The sequence below is a fragment of the Mytilus trossulus genome, chromosome 4 (assembly GCF_036588685.1).
Source record: "Mytilus trossulus isolate FHL-02 chromosome 4, PNRI_Mtr1.1.1.hap1, whole genome shotgun sequence".
NCBI lineage: Eukaryota > Metazoa > Mollusca > Bivalvia > Mytilida > Mytilidae > Mytilus > Mytilus trossulus.
The window spans coordinates 14,527,243-14,534,167 of NC_086376.1; positions in this window are offsets into that span (position 1 = coordinate 14,527,243).

Below are 6,925 nucleotides of genomic sequence, written 5' to 3' on the forward strand. Positions count from 1 at the left end.
TGGGTTTCATGGCTTACCGTGATCAACAGTATAACCAACGTCATTATCACTGTTCTTTGGTATGGGGAATTCTGTGGTAGGTGAACATAAGTAGACATGGTCAACCACAACCGGTGCACTGGAGTCTACCCCGCATGCCGCATGGCCATTAATAGCATTATAAAAAAAAGTCCGAAATGTACTACTTGCAGAGTTTTTTACTGTGTTCCCATGACTGGACGGAACTTTTACACTAAATATGTTATCGTTTACTATGATAATGTGACTTTTAAATGCAGTACCTGTTATTATTTAGGTGATTTGTTTTGACCTCACTGATAATGGAATGTTGTAGCAGACGAAACATGGCGTCAGATGTTGTTGTCCTAACTTCGGTAATTTCCGTGGTACGATAAAATTTAAATAAACTACAAAAGTTACCAAAATTTCTGAATTCTTGTTTTTGCAAACAAATAAAAATTCATGACGTAATTAACATCGAAATTATTCCGATCTGTCCCGTTTTTTCAAGATCGCGTTGAAACGAGAATTTTGGCAGCCATTAAAAAAAAATAATCGTACGAGATTTAACGAGAGTGACGAAACTTTTCAGATGGGTCGTCTAGCAAGAGTTATCGTTCTTTGTCCCAAAACGATGCTTCTACCATAAGTGCCAGCATAGCTGGCATATTAAATATGTGACAAACATTGTTGAAGCTACTGTCCGGTCATTTGTACCATTTGGAAGACGTGTTAGTTTTAACATCACGTGTTATTTGTAAAAGATGTTGAATTGCAATCAATAAAACGTTCGTTGTTGAAATAGACTTTTATTCAAAATGTGATTTGGTTTATGCTATCCTCTCAGTTTTTAAAGTGATGATGCTATTTTTCAAAAAATTTCACGCGCACATATTTGGCTTACTAAAATATATACCACTACCTGTATTAAATCATGTATGCTTCGTTCTACTTTAGTTCACATAAAGAAGTTTAAAAACAAGATTATTGTTAAAGAACTACAACGGGAAACGTCGAAAGATAATAGTAGTTAGAGATGACAATAGCCCACAACCCCTTGTATTTTTCTCTTTAATTTATGTCTAATGTGTTAACCTAGACGAAACGCGCGTCTGGTGTTTTTTCTTTCTTTTTGCTTTTATAAGAATTAAAATAATACAAGAGTGTTGACTGTCGACCTCTATTTTTAGTATTGTAACCAATTATGTCTGTTTTTTGTTCACACATCGTTGTCAATACAATGGAATTGTATGTGACTGTCACACCAGTGATATGTTCAGCTAGCTATTTTACAGATTTAATCTTCCATTTTATACCTTGAAAATATCTATACCAAGCTAAGGACTTGACAGTTGTTATTCATTTGTTTTGTGTGTTTGAGCTGTTGATATTGGCATTTGATTACATACTTTCCTTTACTGTTTTTCGTAGAGGTCGTTACTCTTGTTATTCTATTCTTCTGTTGATGTGTTGTATCCTAAAGAGTGTTTCTTTCGGTTTTTGTACAGTTTTATTGCAATATTCATTTAGAGCTTGGCACCTTTTAAATAATAAAACAGTTTCTATTTTCAAATGATTAAGTGGTCTTTTGTTTAATATTAGCTTGTAGCTTACTTGTCTACAATGGTTATTGTTGTGTTAATTTGCTTCTTCCGTTGCAATTCAGTTTAGTTTTTTTTTTATAATCTCATTAATCGGCATAATGGTTTAATATTGTGGAATTTGTTGTAATATAGGGGGGAAAAGTTAAGCAATAAATTTTGAGGAAAATTCTTAACAGAAAGTCCATATAATGTAATTATAAAATGCTCTTGCACATCAAACGAATCGGTAACGACTGTCACATTCATGACTTGGGTACAAGCATTTTCCATTATGGAAAATAGACGGTAACCCCTTCTTTTGTATAACAAATGCATTCAGTTCCTTAATATTTGTAACGGTGTGTGCACAAAACAAACAGACATAAAAGGTAAAAATGTCAAAATAGAAAGAAAACAGTCAAATTTGCGTTATTATCTAAAAAGACTATAAAAAGAAATAAATGTGCCAACAAAGAAATACATGGCATTTGAAAAAGCACATTAGCGAAATCGAAAGACAATAAAAAAAAATTGAGCATTGCAGAGTAACACAATGATGGAATCTTCTAGAAATAGAGCCACGTCAAATGGATATTACTAAGAATCGACTAAGACAAAATCTTGGTTTAATTATTCCGTTGAACTTTGTAAACCAAAAAACAGGACGAGACTTTCTTTCATATACACTTTGTTAATCAACTTTCTGCTCAGACACTGGTATCATTAAACAATCTTTGTGGTATGTATGAGTTGACAATCAGATGTAGTTTTTACATTAAAGTTCAGCGTTTTCACTTTCTAGGATGGAATATAGCTGGCTATATTGACTCTACTGAAGTTCTGCTTCAAATGCTATGTTGACAATAAACATATAAACGGCAGCTGTTGTAGATCTTATTGGAATGGATTGAAAGTGTCTTATAGTTTTTATATTGACTTGTCTTATATCCAGTTCATAAAGAAGCCTTTAAAGAACTTACGCTTGATATATCTTGTATGATGTTTTAAGTCGCTTGCTATATCTTTTATGATGGTTTTGAGGTCTCTTGATAGTTCTTGAAATATGTTAAAGGGTCACTTTGATAGACCTTGCATGTATGGTTTCTTTTTCTTGTATGATGTTTTGATAAATCTTGAAATATCTTATTTGGCGTTTAGGGGTCGCTTAGTAATTCTTGTATGATGTTTTGGCTTGTTTGTGTGTATTTTCTTTGGTTCCATCTTCTGACTCGGGCTTCTCTTGAACTGATTTTTAATGTGCGTATTGTTATGCGTTTGCTTTTGAATATTGGCTAGATGTATAGGGGGAGGTTTGAGATCTCATAAACATGTTTAACCCTGCCACATTTTACGCCTCTAATCTTTGTTAGTCTTGTATTATTTTTAATTCAAGTTTCTTGTGTACAATTTGAAGTTTAGTATGGCGTTCATTATCACTCAAACTAGTATATATATTTGTTTAGGGAACAGCAGAAGGACGCCTCTGGGTGCGGGTATTTCTTGCTGCATTGAATACCTGTTGGTTACCTTCTGTTGTTGTCTGATCTATGGTCGGGTTGATGTCTCTTTGACAAATTCCCGTTTTCATTCTGAATTTTTTTTGAGGTCGCTTGATATATCTTGTATGATGTTTCGGGGCCGCTTGATATATCTTGTATGATGCTTTGGGTCGCTTGATAGATCTGATATGGTGTTTCGGAGTTCGCGCGATAGATCTTTCTGATAAGACTTGAAATACATTTATTTAAAATCACCTGAATATAATTTACCTTTTATAACTCAGGGAAGTATACACAAGGGGTCCTGATTTTACAATGATCTATCTTCCAGGGATAAACGGTGGACTCTTTTATAAAACATCTGTTTATATTTTTTGCATACATAAGGTATACATTCATATTAATTACACAGACATAGATTGCGTAGAAAAAATAATTAATATTCTACAGTAAATTAAATACATCAAAAGTCATCAAAAGACAGACTACAATCTACACAATAATTTACATTTACTTATAATTGACATTTATTTTTTTGTACTTTAACACCTGGATTGATTACATTGTAATGTGTTGGTCAGTGATTTTAAAGGTCACATGCTCGAAATTGTAAATGCGTTAATTCTATATTTCTATTGTTGGATGTATGATGTTCTAAAAAGGAAAAGAAAGTAAGTACAAATTGATAAGTCACTTACTAATGTATAAGATTAATTAGATTGATAAACCTTGTAGAATGTTTGATGTATCTTGATAGATTTTGTTTGGTGTGTAGGACTCGCTTGAAAGATCTTTAATGATGTTTTGGGGTAGCTTGATACATCTGATATTGTGTTTAAGGGTCCACGTTACAGATCTTGTATGATGTTGTGGGGTTATTTGATAAATCTTGTATGATGTTTTGATGTAGCTTGATAGACTTGTTATGCATTTAGGGGTCGCATGTTTTCTATGATAGTAATGGATCGCTTAAAAGATCTGATATATGTTTTAGGATTCACGTGATAGATCTTGTATGATGAGCTGGGGTTATTTGGTAGATTTTGTATGATGTTTTTGGGTTGCTTGATAGATCTTATATCATGTTTTAAGGTCGCATGAGATCTTATATGATGTTTTGCATGTTTTGAGGTCGCTTAATTTATCTTGTATGGCGTTGATTCGTCTATGGTTGGTCGCTTGATTCCTTAATGAGTCTTATTATTATTTTTTTGTATTGCTTTATTCCTTAGTCTTACCTTTTCTGATTGACATTTTTAATTAGTTATAATAAAGCTCTAAACAACATTGTTTGTTTGTGTAAATCTCATTTCATAATTGTCTTGATGACGGAATTAGGTATTGACAATACACTTACAAACTCAACATTTACCTACACGACACTTACCAAAAGGGACAGCCTGGATAATCATAGGTCTGTTCTATGTTCCTTTGCCTTTGGAATATCAAACAAAGATGAAGAACTGGATCACCCATCACTGTATTGCATACATAAACTTCACAAGTCTCCTTACAAACAACGGTACATGGCTGGGTCTATCAAGTGCTCCACGAAACCTATTTCTACATTAATAACATATTGATTGTTAGCAATCAAAGTCGGGGTCACAGTTATTGTAAAACTGCCTATTCGAGATGTGGCGAAAATCAGATGTGGCTACTAAAAATTTCAAATATGTTTAGAGTAAATACAATCTAAGACTATTTCATCTTGCAATAGTATTACAACATTTGATTTATCTACACTTTACACATTCCAGTATTCCCAATTCCATACTAAAAGACAAATTGAAAGAGTTGAATGAGACAACTAGAACAAGAAACCAAAATGACACAAACAACTATAGGTCACCGCACGGCCTTCAAGAATGAGCTTTGTTTCATAAAAGAGAATGGGTAACGTAGATACAAGTACCTTGTCTAAGGGAGGGATACATCTTACTTTATAAAGAATAGTATGATTCAAACACAAAATTATCTGAAAAGTTCGAAAGTTTTTAAGCTCACATGTTTGCCAAAATCTGATGTATTGTTTTTGGCAATGTAACAGATTTTTTTGTCACATACTATGCAGATGATAAAATCATAGCCTATTGATTCTACAAATGAAGGAATTGTTGGGTAGACCCGAGATTAGCAACAAGATGTTGCTGAATCAACTGTTACCTTATATGTTTACTGTCCTTCTTTATTGCCTACATAAAAGGGACGAACGATACCAGAGGGACAGTCACAATCATAGATTGGAAACGACAAATAATAGTAGGTAAGACAAAACATAGAAAAGGCTAAGCAACACGAACCCCACCCAAAACTTGGGTTTATCTCAGATGTTGCAGAAAAATAAGCAGATTCTACCCTACATGTTGAACTCACCGGGTTGCCTATGTCATTAAAATTACGATAAAAAAATATATATAATTTGGTAGGTCACAGGCGTGAATAGGGAAGGATCTGGTAGTTGAGATACAGATACTCCATACGCCGTTGCCGTTTGGATGTTGCTACACAGACATTTAAAGTTGACTATAGTCTATATAGTTTCTATGTGCCATTTGTTTTAGGTTCTACTTTACTGAAATATTTATCTATCATATAATGATTACTGTAATTACACATCGTTGACAGAAGAACCCTGTGAAATTGTTGCTCCTTTTGAATGAATGAATAAATGAATATTTTATTTTGTATGTAAGAAGCATAAACATGCTATGTTTGCCGATAATATAAACAATTAATAACAAACAAAAGACAACAGAGAAAAGTTCTTACAGAGTATACAGTAATTAAGACGATATACTTGCTATATGTGATCTAATTTTTGAAGCTGCATTAAAAATATAATACTTTTGCTGTCAGAGATTAACGATGAGCTTGTACTAAATTATGCTTTATGTCTGTTTTTTTTTGTTTACTTATTGTTGATAATACAATAGATAGGTATCAAACGTACGAGGCTTATATTATTGAAACTTCAAGACGCGCGTTTTATCTACATAAGACTCATCAGTGACCCTCAGTGAACTTATATGCGTCTGTCGTGTAAGTGAGATATTCAGCTATCTATCCAACTATTTCAAATATAAGGAATTGCCTGTACCAGGACAAAAATTAGACTTTTGTTTTTCATTTCAGTTTATCTATGTTTTGATATTTGTAGATTTTGATAATTTCTTGTTAAAAACTGAGATCGTATGATGTTACAGTAGGCTATTTTGTTTTTATCGTTAATGCATTGGATATCAAAGATATCGAATCACCTTATTGTATGATCAAATATTTTTTTGTATACTACTTCAATGTATTTTTTCCATTATTTCCAGGAATTAAATGAACACAACGATGCCTAACCGCATCAAACAATGGATCTTTTTGATAATTATTTCCGTCAATCTATTTTACATTTTTGATACTTTATTCTACAGTGACCTGAAAGTAGACCTTAGACAAAAGGTTGACACTCAAAGAGATAGAACTACACACGTTGTTTCAATTGTTTATAATACAAAGAGAAAAAGAAACATAACTGGATCTAATGAACAGGAAAATTGGGTTGTGGTGTCAAACATTAATGAACATCTTACCAATCTTTTCAAAGAATTACAAAAAGCTCAAATTCATGTCCGAGGATCCAAAACAAAAGACGCAGTTCATAATGCATTGTTCATTATAACAAATTTGCTAAGGAAAACAAAAATAAATGAACATAATTTAGAACGAAAGACAAAACCATCACAAAATATTTGTGAAGAGGTTTATAAATTGGACAAAGGATTTGTTACACAGAAATGTTCATATTCGAAATCGTTAGATAAGCTTCTGACAGTCGTAATGGTCTTAAAA